General features: G+C 48.2%; 1 protein-coding gene across 4 annotated transcripts in view; it reads right to left on the reverse strand.

Moving 5' to 3' along the window:
• Positions 1-17,753, reverse strand: part of BLOC1S3 (biogenesis of lysosomal organelles complex 1 subunit 3) — a 40,754-nt gene that overhangs the window by 5,409 nt on the left and 17,592 nt on the right. Inside the window, exons 4-5 of one of the 4 annotated variants that reach the window (XR_010116532.1) lie at positions 9,674-9,775; positions 1,428-1,545 (exon numbers count right to left, since the gene is read on the reverse strand). The gene's annotated coding sequence lies outside the window, so the exon portion shown is untranslated. Of the gene's footprint in view, positions 1-1,392; positions 1,546-4,314; positions 8,149-9,673; positions 9,776-17,753 lie in introns of those variants that run through there. The other 3 variants (XR_010116534.1, XR_010116533.1, XR_010116535.1) reach the window with 3 other exon arrangements.

The following is a 17,753-nucleotide window of genomic DNA, read 5'->3' on the forward strand; positions in this document are numbered from 1 at the left end:
GGTGGGAGGATCGCCTGAAGCCAGGTGTTCAAGGTTGCAGTTGGCTATGATTGTGCCTTTGCATTGTAGCCTAGATGGTAGGTGAGACCTTGTCTCATTAAAAAAAAAAAAAAAAAAAAAAAGTGGCCGGGTGAAGTGGCTCACACCTGTAATCCCAGTGCTTTGGGAGGCCGAGGTGGGCGGATCATGTGAGGTCAGGAGTTCGAGACCAGCCTGGCCAACATGGAGAAATCGCATCTCTACTAAAAATACAAAACTTAGCCAGGCATGGTGGCGCGTCTATAATCCCAGCTACTCCAGGAGGCTCAGGCAGGAGAATCACTTGAGCCTAGGAGGCAGAGGTTGAAGTGAGCCGAGATCGTGCCCCTGCACTCTAGCCTAAGAGACAGAGCAAGACTCCATCTCAAAAAAAAAAAATAAAAAAGTTAAAATAGTAGATTTTATGTATATTTCAGTACAATAAAAAAATTTTAAAGAAACCTCATACTCATTTGTAGTTAATATCCAATCTCCCTAGTAACTTTCTAGCCCTAAGCAGACGCTAATCTGTCTCTATTAATCTACCTATTTTGGACTTTTCATGTTTGGAAATACACAACATAGTCTTTTGTGACTGATGTTTTTCATGTGCATAATTTTTTTTTGTTTTTTGTTTTGTTTTGTTTTATTTTTGAGACGGAGTTCTGGCCAGGCATGGTGGCTCACGCCTGTAATCCCAGCACTTTGGGAGGTGGCTGAGGCGGGTGGATCATAAGGTCAGGAGATCAAGACCATCCTGGCTAACACGGTGAAACCCCATCTCTACTAAAAATACAAAAATTCGGCTGGGCGCGGTGGCTCACGCCTGTAATCCCAGCACTTTGGGAGGCCGAGGCGGGTGGATCATGAGGTCAGGAGATCGAGACCATCCTGGCTAACTCAGTGAAACCCCGTCTCTACTAAAAATACAAAAAATTAACCGGACGAGGTGGCGGGCGCCTGTAGTCCCAGCTATCGGGAAGCTGAGGTAGGAGAATGGCCTGAACCCGGGAGGCGGAGCTTGCAGTGAGCCGAGATCGCACCACTGCACTCCAGCCTGGGCGACAGAGCCAGACTCCATCTCAAAAAAAAAAAAAAATACAAAAATTAGCCGGGCATGGTGGTGCATGCCTATAATCACAGCTACTTGGAAGGGTGAGTCAGGAGAATCGCTTGAACCCGGGAGGCGGAGGTTGTGGTGAGCCAAGATGGTGCCACTGCACTCCAGCCTAGGCAACAAGGGCGAAACTCCACCTCAAAAAAAAATAAAATAGGCCGGGCGTGGTGGCCCATGCCTGTAATCCCAGCACTTTGGGAAGCCGAGGTGGGCAGATCACGAGGTCAGGAGATCGACACCATCCTGGCTAACACGGTGAAACCTCGTCTCTACTAAAAATACAAAAAATTACCTGGGCGTGGTGGCGGGCGCCTGTAGTCCCAGCTACTCGGGAGGCTGAGGCAGGAGAACGGCGTGAAACTGGGAAGCGGAGCTTGCAGTGAGCCGAGATCGCACCACTGCACTCCAACCTGGGCAACAGAGCAAGACACTGTCTCAGAAAAAAAAAAAATAATAATAAAATAAATAAATAGAACTACTCTGAAATTTTCAAGTATACAATACGTTGTTATTAACTGTAGTTGGTCAGGCACAGTGGCTTATGCGTGTAATCCCAGCACTTTGGGAGGCCAAGGCGGGCGGATCACTTGAGGTCAGGAGTTCAAGACCAGCCTGGCCAACATGGTGAACCCCGTCTCTACTAAAAATATAAAAATTAGCTGGGCATGGTGGTGCTCGCCTGTAATCCCAGTTACTCAGGAGGCTGAGGCAGGAGAATGGCTTGAACCTGGGAGGCAGAGGTTGCAGTGAGCCGAGGTAGCGCCATTGCACTCCAGCCTGGGCGACAGAGAGAGACTCCATCTCAAACAAACAAACAACAACAACAACAACAAAAAACTGTAGTCACCATGTTGTGCAATAGATCTCCTGAACTTACTCCTCCTAACTGAAATTTGTATCCTTTGACCACCGTCTCCCCAGTCCTCCTTTTCCTCTTTTCTAATTAAGCATTTAAAAATCTATCAATGTCTTTCTAAGCATTACTTTATCTCATGTCATGTATTTTGATATGTTATGTGTTTTTTTTCATTGAGTTTTCTGTAGTTTATACTTTCTCTTTTGATTTCTTCTTCGATTTCTGGGTTATTTACTTTCCAAATACTTGTGGGCTTTTTTTTTCTTTCTGAGATAGAGTTTTACTCTTGTTGCCCAGGCTGGAGTGCAATGGCACAGCCTCAGCTCACTGCAACCTCAGCCTCCTGGATTCAAGTGATTCTCCTGCCTCAGCCTCCCAAGTAGCTGGGATTACAGGCACCCGCCAGCACACCCAGCTAATTTTTGTATTTTTAGTAGAGATGGTGTTTCACCCTGTTGGTCAGGCTGGTCTTGAACTCCTGACCTCATCAGGTGATCTGCCCACCTCGGCCTCAAAGTGCTGGGATTACAGGCATGAGCCACCGCGCCCGGCCAAGGGTTTTTATTTTTTTGGAGATATCTTTATATTACTGATTTCTGTTATGGTCACAAAACATATTTCGTAATATTTTAACCTTCTAGCTAGATCTTGCCTTTTTATTTATTTACTTACTTATTTATTTTATTTATTTTTTGAGACAGAGTCTCTTCTGTGGCCCAGGCTGGAGTGCAGTGGTGCAATCTCAGCTCACTGCAACCTCTGTCTCCTGGGTTCAACCAATTCTCGTGCCTCAGCCTCCTGAGTAGCTGGGATTACAGGCACCTGCCATCACGACAGGCTAATTTTTGTATTTTCAGTAGAGACGGGGTTTTATCCTGTTGGCCCGGCTGGTCTCGAACTCCTGACCTCCAGTGATCTGCTCACCTCGGCCTCCCAAAGTGCTGGGATTACAGGCGTGAGCCACCACACCTGGCCTAGATCTTGCCTTTTTATTCAGTTTGCCAATCCCTACCTTTTAATGGGAGTGTTGAATTTCTTTACATTTATTTGTAATTATGGAAATAATTGGGCATAAGTTTACCATCTGGCATTTCGTTTGTCCCTTCTGTTTTCTTTGTTGTTGTTGTTGTTTTTCTCCAGTTGCCTTTTTCCTGCCTTCTTTTAGCTTAATTCAATAAAATTTTAATATTCCATCTATCTCCTTTATTCTTTTGTAATTTTTATGATTACTAAATTGATCATTTTGTATTTGTATTCTTTTTATGATTACAACTTTGTAATCATAAACAGAGTCTCACTCTGTTACCCAGGCTGGAGTGCAGTGGCGGGATCTTGGCTCACTGCAACCTCTGCCTCCCAGGTTCGAGACATTCTCCTGCCTCAGCCTCCTGAGTAACTGGGATTGCAGACGCCCGACACCACGCCCAGCTAATTTTTGTATTTTTAGCAGAGACAGCGTTTTGCCCTGTTGGCTAGGCTGGTCTCAAAGTCTTGACTTCAAATGATCCACCCGCCTCGGCCTCCCAAAGTACTGGGATTACAGGTGTGAGTGATGGCACCCGACCGATTATTTTTATTTCTAAGAGATTATAGATTCATAAGAAGTTACAAAAAGAGAGGCTGGGTGTGGTGCTCACGCCTGTAATCCCAGCACTTTGGGAGGTCAAGGTGGGCAGATCACGAGGTCAGGAGTTCAAGACCAGCTTGGCCAACATGGCAAAACCTCGTCTCTACTAAAAATACAAAAATTAGCTGGGCTGTAATCCCAGCTACTCAGAAGGCTGAGGCAGAAGAACTGCTTGAACCCAGGAGGTAGAGGTTGCGATGAGCCAAGATTTCGCCACTGCCCTCCAGCCTGGGTGACACAGCAAGACTCCATCTCAAAAAAAAAAAAAAAAAAGTACATAGTGATCTTGTTTGCCCTTCGCCCACTTATCTCTGATGCTAACATCTTCTGTAACTATAATATGACATCAAAACAGGACATTGACATTAGTTCAATTCTAAGACCTTAATATTCCAATTTCACTGGTTTTACTCACTCCTATGTGTACCTGTGCACATGTGTGTGCGTGCAGGTGTATGCATGTGCACCTGCACATTCCTATGTGTAGCACTAGGCAAAATTTTTTTTTAACTTTTTGAGATGGAGTCTCGCTAGTCTCCCAGGCTGGGGTGCAGTGGTATGATCTCAGCTCTCTGCAACCTCCACCTCCTGGGTTCAAGCAATTCTCGTGACTCAGCCTCCCAAGTAGCTGAGACTATAGGTGTGTGCTACCATGCCCAGCTAGTTTTTTTTTTTTTTTTTTTTTGCAGTGGCTCATTCTTTTTTTTTTTTGCTTTTTTTTTTATTAATTTTTTTCGCACACAAAACAATAAACATTTTCTAAAAATACATACAAACAAAAAGATGCATATCAAACATATTAGGGAGGTTGCACATGGGAAGACGGGGAATAGAAATGGGGAGTGGGAATTAAAATAAATGAGAGAGGGACTTTATATGGATCAGTGATAATAACTCAATCCTCTATTTGACAAAGAAGAAGGAGAAGGAAGAGGAAGAAAAAGAAAGTGGGATAAAGGATCAGAAAGGGAGGAAAATAGAAAAAATTAGAGTATGACTCCAGGGTAGACCTGTTTTGTTAGTTTTTTTGTTTGTCTGTTTTTGAGACAGAGTCTCGCTCTGTCACCCACGCTGGAGTGTGGAGTGCAGTAGCACTTGAATGTAGACTGCGAGAAGTTAAAGATGTGGACTATAAACTATACAGTGACCATTAAAAAAACAAAGCAGGCGAGGCGCGGTGGCTCATGCCTGTAATCCCAGCACTTTGGGAGGCTGAGGCGGGTGGATCACCTTAGGTCAGGAGTTCGAGACCAGCCTGGCCAACATGGCGAAACCCCATCTCTACTAAAAATACAAAAATTAGTCAGGCGTGGTGTCGGGCACCTGTAGTCTCAGCTACTCAGGAGGCTGAGGCAGGAAAATCACTTGAACCCGGGAGGCAGAGGTTGCACTGAGCCGATATCGTGCCACTGCATTCCAGCCTGGGTGACAGAGTGAGACTCTGTCTCGAAAAAAATAAAATAGCTGGGCGCGGTGGCTTACACCTGTCATCCTAGCACTTTGGAAGGCTGAGGTGGGTGGATCACTTGAGGTCAGGAGTTCAAGACCAGCCTGGCCAACATGGTGAAACCCTATCTCTATTAAAACAAATTAGCTGGGCATGGTGGCGAGCACCTGTAATCCCAGCTACTCCGGAGGCTGAGTGAGGCAGGGGAATCACTTGAACCCGGGAGGCAGAGGTTGTAGTGAGCCTAGGTCGTGCCTCTGCTCTCCAGCCTGGGTGACAAGAGGGAAACTCTCAAATAAATAAATAAATAAATAAAATAATAAAACAAAGAGCTATAGCTAATAAGCCCACAAAAGAGATAAAATGGAATCATAAAAAAAATTACTTGATTAATCCAGCCAGGCATAGTGGCTCACGCCTGTAATCCCAGCCCTTTGGGAGGCCAAGGCGGGAGGAATCACTTGAGCCCAGGAGTTCGAGTCCAGCCTGGGCAGCACATGAGACACCATCTCTATTAAAAAAAAAAAAAATTAACTAGGTGTGGGGGCACACGCCTATAGTCTCAGCTACTAGAGAGGCTGTGGTAGGAGGCTCACTTTTGTCCAGGAGTTCGAGGCAGAAGTGAGCCATGATCACACCACTGCACTCCAGCCTGGGCAAAAGAGTGAGATCCTTGCTCAGAAAAAAACTTGATTCATCCAAAAGAAGGTGGAAAAAGAGAACAATGACCAGATGAATCAGGAAAAAGCATGAAAATAATAGATTTTTTTTTTTTTTTGAGATGGAGTTTCACTCTTGTTGACCAGGCTGGAGTGCAATGACGGGATTTCAACTCACTGCAACCTCCACCTCCTGGGTTCAAGTGATTCTCCTGCCTCAACCTCCCGAATAGCTGGAATTACAGGCACGCGCCACCATGCCTGGCTAATTTTTTGTATATATATATATTTTTTTTTTTACTAGATACGGGGTTTAACCATGTTGGCCAGGCTGGTCTCGAACTCCTGACCTCAGGTGATCCACCCGCCACAGCCTGCCAAAGTGCTGGAATTACAGGCGTGAGTCACTGCGCACGGCCCCTAATTTTTATGTTTGTAGAGACGGTGTCTCGATATGTTGCCCAAGCTGGTCTCAAACTCCTGGCCTCAAGCAATCACTCTGCCTCTTTTCTCCATGATGACCACTCTAATAGGTGGAGAGTGACCTTGTGGTTTTCATTTGCATTTCTCTAACGATTGAGGATGTTGAGCAGCTTTTTGTGTACTTGTTTGTCATCTGCATATCTTCGTTAGTGAAGTGTTTATTCAAATCATTTGCCCTTTTTAAATAATTGGGTTGTTTGTTTTCTTGCTATTGACTTTTAAGAGTTCTTAAAATATTTGGATACTAGTTGTTTAAATTTGCAAATATTTTCTCCCACTGTTTGGCTTATCTCTTCCTTCTCTTAATAATGTTTGTTGAAGAGCAGAAGTTTTTAATTTTGATGGAATCTAATTTATCAAGGTTTTCTCTTATGATCATGCTTGTACATAATGAACTTTTGTATATAATGAACTTTTGCATCATCTAGGGTCACAAAGATTTTCTCCTATGTTTCCTTCTAGAAATGTTATAAAGTTTTGCATTTAGTGATGTGGTCCATTTTGAGTTAACTTTTGTACAGAACGTCTTTCTATTTAAAGTGTATTTTGGCCGGGTGCGGTGGCTCACGCCTGTAATCCCTGCACTTTGGGAGGCTGAAGCGGGTGGATCACAAGGTCAGGTGTTCGAGACCAGCCTGGCCAACATAGTGAAACCTCATCTCTACTAAAAATACAAAAAATTAGCTGGGTGTGGTGGTGGGCACCAGTAATCCCAGCTACTTGGGAGGCTAAGAAAAGAGAATTGCTTGAACCCGGGAAGTGGAGGTTGCAGTGAGCCGAGATCATGCCACTGTACTCCAGCCTGGGTGACAGTGCAAGACTCTGTCTCACACACACACAAAAAATTTCTTGTGGGCAGCATAGTGTTGGGTCATGCTTTTTCATTTAGTCTGAAATCTCTGTCTTATAATTGGATGTTTACATAATTTAGAGTGAATGCAATTATTAGTATGGTTAGCTATAAATCTATTATTTTCAGCCAGGCATGGCAGCTCACACATGTAATCCTAGCACTTTGGGAGGCCAAGGCGGGGGGATTACATGAGGTCAGGAGTTTGAGACCAGCCTAGCAAACATGGAGAAACCCTGTCTCTACTAAAAATACAAAAAAATTAACCAGGCATGGTGATGCATGCCTGTAATCCCAGCTACTCAGGAGGCTGAGGCACGAGAATCGCTTGAACCCTGGAGGTGGAGGTTGCAGTGCCACTGCACTCTAGCCTTGGTGCCAGAGTGAGATTCCATCTGGGAAAAAAAAAAAAAAATTCTGAATATCCTGAGACTGCCATGCTATGCAGAAGCTGAAGCTGGGCATGGCAAGAGGCTGCATGGAGAGAGAGACAGATAACTGGTCAGCCGCAGCTGATCTAGCCATCCCAACTGAGATGTCAGACATGTAAGATGCCATCTTGGATTTCCAGCCCAGCTGCCATCTGAATGCAACTAGTTGAGAAACTCTACCCAATCATGGGCTCATTTGGCAGGGCGCAGTGGCTCACACCTGTAATCCCAGCACTTTGGGAGGCTGAGGCACATGGATCACCTGAGGTTAGGGGTTCAAGACCAGCCTGGCCAACATGGTGAAACCCTGTCTCTACTGAAAATACAAAAAAATTAGCTGGGGCGTGATGGCGGGTGCCTGTCATCCCAGCTACTCGGGAGGCTGAGGCAGGAGAATCACTTGAACCCAGGAGGCGGAGGTTGCAGTAAACCGAGATCACACCATTGCACTCCAGCCTAGACAACAAGAGCAAAACTCTATCTCGAAAAAAAAAAAAAAAAGGCAAAACAAAAATCAGCCAGGTGTGGTGGCCAGCACCTGTAATCCCAGCTACTCGGGAGGCTGAGGCAGGAGAATTGCTTGAACCGGGGAGGCAGAGATTGCAGTGAGCCGAGATCACGCCACTGCACTCCAGTCTGGGCGACACAGTGAGACTCCATCTCAAAAAAAAAAAAAAAAAAAAAGAATCAGCTGGTTAAACCCACTTAACCCATTGAACCATGAGATGTAATATTAGACTGCTATTTTAAGCCAATGAGCTTTTGGGGTGGCTTGAGCTTTTGGGATGGGACTGCTATTTTAAGCCAATGGGCTTTTGGGGTGAGGTGCCACCCCAAAATGCCACCCCTCCCACATCTTCTGGCAGCAGTCAGATGGCAAGGAGAGAGAATCTGTGCATTTGGGATAAGGAGAGCTCAGTGATTGAGGCTTTGCATTGGAACTCAGTGCTATTCTATTACAGTGAAAAGCAACATGGGGCAGAAATCAGACACCCCCCACAGAGGGAGCATTTAAATGAGCATTAAACAGAGGGAAATCATCCATTCTAGTGGTGAGAACCTGAGTTCTGGCATGCCTAGCCACTGCGGGCCAAAGTGCTCTGGGACCCTAAATAAACTTGAGGCTGGGCACAGTAGCTCATGCCTGTAATCCCAGCAGTTTGGGAGGCTTAGGCAGGCGGATCACGAGGTCAGGAGTTCGAGACCAGCCTCACCAACATGGTGAAACTCCGTCTCTACTAAAAATACAAAAATTAGCCGGGAATGGTGGCGCACGCCTGTAATCCCAACTACTCAGGAGGCTGAGGCAGAAGGATCGATTGAACCCAGGAGGCAGAGATTGCAGTGAGCCAAGAGCATGTCATTGCACTCCAGCCTGGGCAACAGCAAGACTCCATCTCAAATAAATAAATAAATAAATAAATAAATAAGCTTGAAAGGCAGTCAGGCCACAAGGACTGCAATTCCTGGGCAAGTCCTGGTGCCTTGCTGGGCTCAGAACAAGTGGACCTGGAGGGCATGAGGCCCACTGAGCACTGGCTGAGGCAGCCAAGGGAGTGCTTGAGCCCCCGAGCCCCAAACCCCAAGCAGTATAGCTTGCAGTTCCGGGAGAGACTCCTTCCTTCTGCTTGAGAAAAGGACACGAAAAGTCAAGAGGTCTTTGTTTTGCAACTTGGATACCAGCTCAGCCACAGGAGGACAGGGCACCAGGCAGAGTCCTGAGGCCCTGATTCCAGGCCCTAACTCCTGGATGACATTTCTGGACACACCCTGGACCAGAAGGGAAGCCGCTGCCTTGAAAGGAAGGACCCAGTCCTGGCAGGATTCATTACTTGCTGACTAAAGATCTCTTGGGCCTTGAATAAACATCAGTGGTTGCCAGAGAGTACTCGCCGCAGGCTTTGGGTGAGACCCAGGGCCGTGCTGATTTCAGGTGTGACCCAGCGCATTCCCAGCTGTGGTGGCCCTGGGGAAAGACTCCTGCTTGAGGAAAGGAGAGGAAAGAGTAAAGGAGACTTTGTCTTGCATCTTGGGCACCAGCTTGGCCACAGTGGGGTAGAGCACCAAGCAGCTGCTGGCATCCCCAGTTGAGGTCTTGGCTCTTGCACAGCATTTCTGGACCTGCCCTGGGCCAGAGGGGAGCCGCCTTCCCTGAAGGAAAAGACCCAGGCCTGGCAGCACTCACCACAAGCTGACTGAAGAGGGCTTGGGCCTTGAGTGAACATCAGCGGTAGCCAGGCAGTACCCGCCATGGGCCCGGAGCAGTGGTGGCCACAGAGAGAGACTCCTGTGTGGGGAAAGGTGAGGGAAGAGTTGTGTATTAGTCTGTTTTCGTGCTGCTGATAAAGACATACCTGAGACTGAGTAATTTATAAAGAAAAAGAGGCTTAATGAACTCTCAGTTCCACGTGGCTGGGGAGGCCTCACAATCATGGCAGAAGTTGAAAGGCATGTCTTTTTTTTTTTTTTTTTTTTTTTTAGATGGAGTCTTGTTCTGTCGCCCAGGCTGGAGTGCAGTGGCACAGTCTTGGCTCACTGCAAGCTCCGCCTCCCGAGTTCACGCCATTCTCCTGCCTCAGCCTCCAGAGTAGCTGGGATTACAGGCACCCACCACCACGCCCGGCTAATTTTTTGTATTTTTTAGTAGAGACGGGGTTTCACCGTGTTAGCCAGGATGGTCTCGATCTCCTGACCTCGTGATCCGCCCTCGGCCTCCCAAAGTGCTGGGATTACAGGCGTGAGCCACCATGCCTGGCCGAAAGGCACGTCTTACATGGTGGCAGGCAAGACAAAATGAGAACCAAGTCAAAGGGGTTTCCCCTTATAAAGCCGTCAGATCCCATGAGACGTACTCACTACCATAAGAACAGATGGGGGAAACTGCCCCTATGACTCAATTATCTCCACTGGGTCCCTCCCATAACATGTGGGAATTATAGGAGCTACAAATCAGATGAGATTTGGGTGGGGACACAGCCAAACCATATCAAGTGGGAAAGACTTTTTCTTGTGGCTTGGGTGCCAGCTCAGCCACAGTAGAATAGAGCACCAGGTAGATTCCTAAGGTTTCTGTCTCCAGGTCCTGGCTCCCAGATGGCATTTCTGGACCTGCCCTGGGCCAGGAGGGAACTCACCACCCTGAAGGGAAGGATACAAGCCTGGCTAGCTTCACCACCTGCTGGCCGAAGAGCCCTTGGGCCTTGTGTGAACATTGGCAGAAGCCAGGTAGTGGTTGCCACGGGCCCTGGGTGAGACCCAGTGGTGTGTTGGCTTTGGGTCTGACCCAGTGCAGTCCCAGTGGTGGTGGCCACAAGGGTACTTGTGTCACCCCTCCAGCAGCCCCAGGCAGCTCCATACACAGAGATAGAGAGACTGTGTTTGTTTGGAGAAAGTAAGGGAAGAGAAGAGTTTCTGCCTGGTAATTTAGGGAATTCTCTTGGATCTTAACCAAGACCACCGAGGCAGTACCTCTAAGATTCCTTTTTTTTTTTTTTTTTTTGAGACAGGGTCTTACTCTGTCGCCCAGGCTGGAATGCAGTGCTGCAATCTTCACTCATTGCAACCTCCACCACCCATGCGCAAGTGATTCTCCCGCCTCAGCCTCCCAAGTAGCTGGGACTATGGGTGCCTGTCCCTACACCCGGCGAATTTTTGTATTTTTTGGTAGAGACAGGGTTTCACCATGTTGGCAAGGCTGGTCTCAAACTCCCAACCTCAGATGATCTGCCCGCCTCGGCTGCCCAGTGTGTTGGGATTACAGGCGTGAGCCACCGCCTCTAAGATTCTGCAAGAATGACAGCATTACTGAGCCTGGGGTGCCCCCTAATGCAGACACAGCTGCAGTGACCAAAAGTTTAGATCACAACACTCAATTTCCTTTAAATACCTGGAAAGCCTTCCCAAGAAGGATGGGTTCAAATAAGCTCAGACTACAAAGACTACAATAAACACTGAACTCGTCAGTGCCCAGCCATTGATGAACATCCACAAGCGTTGACACCATCCAGGAAAACATGACTTCACCAAGTGAACTAAACAAGGCTCCAGTGACCAACCCCATTGTGACAGAGCTATGTGACCTTTCAGACGGAGAATTCAAAACAGCTGTTTTGAAGAAGCTCAATGAAATTCAAGATAACACAGAGAAGGGATTCAGAATCCTATTGGATAAATTAACCAAAGAGATAGAAATAATTTTTAAAAATTAAGCAGAAAGGGGCCGGGCACGGTGTCTCACACCTGTAATCCCAGCACTTTGAAAGACTGAAGTGGTAGGATCACCTGAGGTCAGGAGTTTAGACCAGCTTGGCCAACACAGTGAAATCCTGTCTCTACTAAAAATACAAAAATTAGCCGGGCATGGTGGTGCATGCCTGTAATCCCAGCTACTCAGGAGGCTGAGGCACCAGAATTGATTGAACCCAGGACGTGGAGGTTGCAGTGAGCCAAGATTGCACCACTGCACTCCAGCCTGGTCGACAAAGTGAGATTCTGTCTTGAGAAGAGAAGAGAAGAGAAAAGAAAAGAAGAGAAGAGAAGAGAAGAGAAGAGAAAAGAGATGAGACAGGACAAGACACAGTCAGAGAAGACAAAAGAAAAAATAAAAAAGAATAAGGGCCAGGCGCAGTGGCTCACACCTGTAATCCCATCACTTTGGGAGGCCGAGGCAGGCGGATCACGAGGTCAGGAGTTTGAGACCATCCTGGCCAACATGGTGAAACCCCATCTCTACCAAAATACAAAAAATTAGCCAGGCGTGGTGGCAGGCACCTGTAATCCCAGCTACTCAGGAGGTTGAGGCAGGGGAATTGCTTGAACCTGGGAGGTGGAGGTTGCAGTGAGCCAAGATCGTGCCACTGTGCCCCAGCCTGGCGAAAGAGCAAGACTCCATCTCGAAAAAAAAAAAAAAGAAAAAGAATAAGGCACACCTACAAGAAAATAGCCACAAAAGGGAAAAATCTGAGTTTTATTGGCCCTAAAGAGAAAGTAGAGAGATTGGAATAGAAAGTTTATTAAGTGGGGTAACAGAGAACTTTCCAAACCTAGAAAAAGATATCAATATTCAAATACAAGAAGGTTATAGAACACTAGGCAGATTTAACCCAGACTACCTTCAAGGCATTTAATCATCAAACTCCCAAAGATCAGGGATAAAGAAAGGGTCCTAAAAGCAGCAAGAGAAAAGTAACAAATAACATACAATGGAGGCCGTGTGCAGTGACTCATGTCTGTAATCCCCGGCATTTAGGGAGGCTGAGGTGGGTGAGTCACTTGAGGCCAGGAGTTAGAGACCAGTCTGGGCAACATGGTGAAATCCCGTCTCAACTAAAAATACAAAAAAAATTAGCCGGGCATGAGGCCAGGCGCAGTGGCTCACGCCTGTAATCCCAGCTACTCGGGAGGCTGAGGCACGAGAATCGCTTGAACCTGGGAGGTGGAGGTTGCAGTGAGCCGAGATTTCATCACTGCACTCCAGCCTGGGTGACTGAGTGAAACTCTGTCTCAAAAACAAAAACAAAAACATACATACAATGGAGCTCCAATACGTCTGGCAGCAGACTTCAGTGGAAACCTCACAGGCTAAGATACAGTGGCACGACATATTGAAAGTGATGAAGGTGGCCGTGTGCGGTGGCTCATGCCTGTAATCCCAGCACTCTGGGAGGCTGAGACAGGTGGATCACCTGAGATCAGCAGTTCAAGACCAGCCTGGTCAACATGGTGAAACACTGTCTCTACTAAAAATACAAAAAAAGTTAGCCGAGCATGGTGGCGGGTGCCTGTAATCCCAGCTACTTGGGAGGCTGAGGCAGGAGAATTGCTTGAACCGGAGGTTGCTGTGAGCCGAGCTTGCACCACTGCACTCCAGAGCCTGGGCAACACAGCAAGACTCTGAAAACAAAACAACAACAAAAAAAACCCTTCCCCATATGGTTCTGAATTAGAGTTGGCCAAAGGAGAAAATTGCATGAAAACTGGAAGAAAGAAGTTTAGCACGGTATTTTTCTGGGATGGTTGCTCTATTTAGATGTGGGAAGAGACAGATGTAGATGTGTTAGGGAGTTCCCATTTGCTCTCGCTCTGCCCTGCAGGGTGAGACAGATGCAATTGTTCAGGACCTTGTTTCCCCCACTTTCCTATTTATCTCTTCTCAATTTTCTGCCCTGCTAACCACCAGTGACCTCGGGCTCAACACCAGATGCAGACGCAACAGCCTTCCATGACTCTGATAGTTGGATATGCCTGACTTCCCAGATTTTCCTGCAAACTCTGACTTGTTCTCCTGTCTAGTGCTTCAGGGGGCTGGCTAGAGATTTTTCATGGACTCCCTAACTCTTCTTTCTAGATCTTTTTTTTTTTTTTTGAGATGGGGTCTCCCTCAGCCACCCAGGCTGGAGTGCAGTGGTGCAATCTTGGGTCACTGCAACCACCGTCTCCCAGGTTCAAGCAATTCTCCTGTTTCAGCCTCCTGAGTAGCTGGGATTACAGGCACCCACCATCATGCCCGGCTAATTTTTGTATTTTAGTAGAGATGGGGTTTCATCATGTTGGCCAGGCTGGTCTTCAACTCCTGACCTTAGGTGATCTGCCCGCCTTGGCCTCCCAAAGTGCTAGGATTACAGGGGTGAGCCACCACACCCAGCTTCTAAATCTTTTTTCTTTTCCTTCTTCTTTTTTTTTTTTTGGTGGTGGTTGTTGTTGAGACAGAGTCTCACTCCATTGCCCAGGCTGGAGTGCAGTGGCACAGTCTCAGCTCACTGCAACCTCCACCTCCCGGGTTCAAGTGATTCTCATGCCTCAGCCTCCCGAGTAGCTGGAATTACAGGCACCTGCCACCACACCCAGCTAATTTTTGTTTACTTTGTAGAGACAGGGTTTCGCCATGTTGCCCAGGCTGGTCTTGAACTCCTGGGCTCTAGCAAATCTTCCCACCTTGGTCTCCCAAAGTGCTAGGATTACAGGTGTGAGCCACTGCACCTGGCCTTCTTTTTCTTTTTTTGAGACAAGGTCTCACTGTGTCACCCAGGCTGGAGTGCAGTGGTGCGATCATAGCTCACTGCAGCCGTAAGGGGGTAAAGGAAAGAAAGCCCCTCGGCTCCCTCCACTCCCAGCATCCCACCCACCTGCTGAGGTCCCACTTGGGTCCCTACGCCCAGGAGACCCCGTGGGCCCCTGTGGGACCATGCCCCCTGCAAGAAGCCATGGCTTCTGAGCACTTCCCCACTCAAACTCTTCTGAGTCACTGATCTCTCTCAGACATCTTCCTGAAATTGATTTTTTTTTTTTTTTTTTTTTTTTTGAGATGGAGTCTCGCTCTGTCGCCCAGGCTGGAGTGCAGCGGCGCGATCTGGGCTCACTACAAGCTCCGCCTCCTGGGTTCACACCATTCTCCTGCCTCAGCCTCCCAAGTAGCTGGGACTACAGGCGCCCGCCACCACGCCTGGCTAATTTTTTGTATTTTTAGTAGAGACAGGGTTTCACCATATTAGCCAGGATGGTCTTGAACTCCTGACCTTGTGATCCGCCCAGCTCGGCCTCCCAAAGTGCTGGGATTACAGGCATGAGCCACCGCACCCGGCTAAGAGTTTTTTCCTTTTCAATTCTCTCACTTACCCAAAGACCCTTGTCTCCTGCTCATCAAATTCACTCCCATCTCCCTAAATTCCCTCAGGAATATTCCCCTAGCACCTCCTCCATGGCAGGCTCAGTGCTGTGGGACACCGAGGACCACCCAGAGGGGTCAGACCTACCCTGACCTCGGACCTCCTAGCTCAGCCTCACCTGGACCATGGACATCATGTTGCATTATATTTGAGACAGAGTCTCACTATGTCACCCAGGTTAGACTGCACTGGTGCGATCTCAGCTCACTGCAACCTCCATCTCCTGGGCTCAAGCAATTCTCGAGCTTCAGCCACCCAAGTAGCTGGGATCATAGGCATGTGCCACCATGCCTGGGCAACAGAATGAGATCCTGTCTCAAAAAAAAAAAATTTAAAAAAAAAGCAGCACCTAACAGAATTTAAAATGTACTCACCCTTTGACCCATCAACTCCACATCTGGAAATGTGTTTCTTTCCAAGATACTCATACATGTGGGAAATGAATATATGCAAAGATATTCTTTGCAACACCATATGTAGTCACAAACAATAGGGAACACCCTGAATGATCATCAATAGGGGAATGACTAGCAGACGGCTGGGTCACTGTATAAGTAAACAGAATGGCTCAGCTGTTTTTCATTCTGATTAGAATGCTCTCCAAGACGTATGACTACTTGAAAAAGGCAGGCTGGGCACGGTGGCTCACACCTCTAATCCCACCACTTTGGGAGGCCAAGGCGGGTGGATCACCTGAGGTTGGGAGGCCGAGACCAGCCTGGCCAACATGGTGAAACTTCGTCTCTACTAAAAAACACAAAAATTAGCCAAGTGTGGTGGTGCACACCTGTAATCCCAGCTACTCTGGAGGCTGAGGCAGGAGAATCACTTGAGGCCCGGAAGCAGAGGTTGCAGTGTGCTGAGATCATGCTGTTGCACTCCAGCCTGGCCAACAGAGAGAAACTCTGAGGAAGGGAGGAAGGAGGGAAGGGAGGGAAGGAGGAAGGAGGGAAGGGAGGGAGGGAGGAAGGAGGGAAGGGAGGGAGGGAGGAAGGAGGGAAGGGAGGGAGGAAGGAGCAGAGAAAGGAGGGGAGGAAGGAGGGGAGGAAGGAGGGGAGGGAGGGAGGAGGGAAGGGAGGGAAGGAGGGAAGGGAGGGAGGGAGGAAGGAGGGAAGGGAGGGAGGGAGGAAGGAGGGAAGGGAGGGAGGAAGGAGGGAAGGGAGGGAGGGAGGAAGGAGGGGAGGGAGGGAGGGAGGAAGGAGGGGAGGGAGGGAGGAAGGAGGGGAGGGAGGGAGGAAGGAGGGGAGGGAGGAAGGAGGGAAGGGAGGGAGGGAGGAAGGAGGGAAGGGAGGGAGGAAGGAGGGAAGGGAGGGAGGGAGGAAAGGCCGGAGGGAGGGAGGGAGGAAGGGAGGGAGGGAGGGAGGAAAGGAGGGAGGGAGGGAGGAAGGGAGGGAGGAAGGAAGGGAGGGAGGGAGGGAGGAAAGGAGGAAAGGAGGAAAGGAGGGAGGGAGGAAAGGAGGGAGGGAGGAAAGGAGGGAGGGAGGAAAGGAGGGAGGGAGGGAGGAAAGGAGGAAAGGAGGAAAGGAGGGAGGGAGGAAAGGAGGGAGGGAAGGAGGAAAGGAGACAGGGAGGGAGGAAAGGAGGAGAACAGTAGGCTTCCATGTAAATTAAATATACATTTGTGGCTGGGCCCCGTGGCTCATGCCTATAATCCCAGCACTTTAGGAGGCCGAAGTGGGTGGATCACTTGAGTGCAGGAGTTCAAGACGAGCCTGGGCAACATTCCAAAACCCTGTCTCTACTAAAATTACAAAAAGTAACTGGGCGTGGTGGTGTGAACCTGTAGTCCCAGCTACTCTGGTGGCTGAGGTGGGAGGACGGCCTGAGCCCAGGAGGTCTAGGCTACAGTTAGCCATGACCGTGCCACTGCACTGCAGCCTGGGTGGCAGAGTGAGACCCTGCCTCAAAAAGAATAAAAAATTGGCCAGGTGCGGTGGCTCATGCCTGTAATCCCAGCACTTTGGGAGGCAGAGGTGGGCGGATCACCTGAGGTCAGGAGTTCAAGACCAGCCTGACCAACATGGAGAAACCCCATCTCTACTAAAAATACAAATCAGCCAGGCGTGGTCACCATGGTGGCGCATGCCTGTAATCCCACCTACTCAGGAGGCTGGCGCAGGAGAATCGCTTGAACTGGGAGGCAGAGATTGCGGTGAGCTGAGATCATGCCATTGCACTCCAGCCTGGGCAACAAGAGCGAAACTCCATCTCAAAAAAAAAAAAGTATAACACACATACCAGAGTGCACAAATCTTTAGTGTGAACACAAATCTTTAATTTCCACCCGTATGAGGAAATACAATATTGACAGTGGCTCAGATGCAACCCCTCATGCAGTCATTACCCCTTGCCTCCTCCCCAGTTAACTGCTGTCCTGACCTTCAACACCCCTAGCATGGTTTTGTCTGGTTCTGACTGGAGATAAGTGGAATCATATAGTATGTGCTCTGGCTTTGTTGGCGAAACATTATGCTTGTGAGATACATTCATGTTGGGTGCAGCAGCAGGTCATTCGTGTTCATTGCTATAATGTCTGTTGTATGAATGTAGCATGCTTTACTTATCCAGTCACCAATGGATTGACATTTAGATTGTGTCTAG

This window comes from Symphalangus syndactylus, chromosome 17 (genome assembly GCF_028878055.3).
Source record: "Symphalangus syndactylus isolate Jambi chromosome 17, NHGRI_mSymSyn1-v2.1_pri, whole genome shotgun sequence".
NCBI lineage: Eukaryota > Metazoa > Chordata > Mammalia > Primates > Hylobatidae > Symphalangus > Symphalangus syndactylus.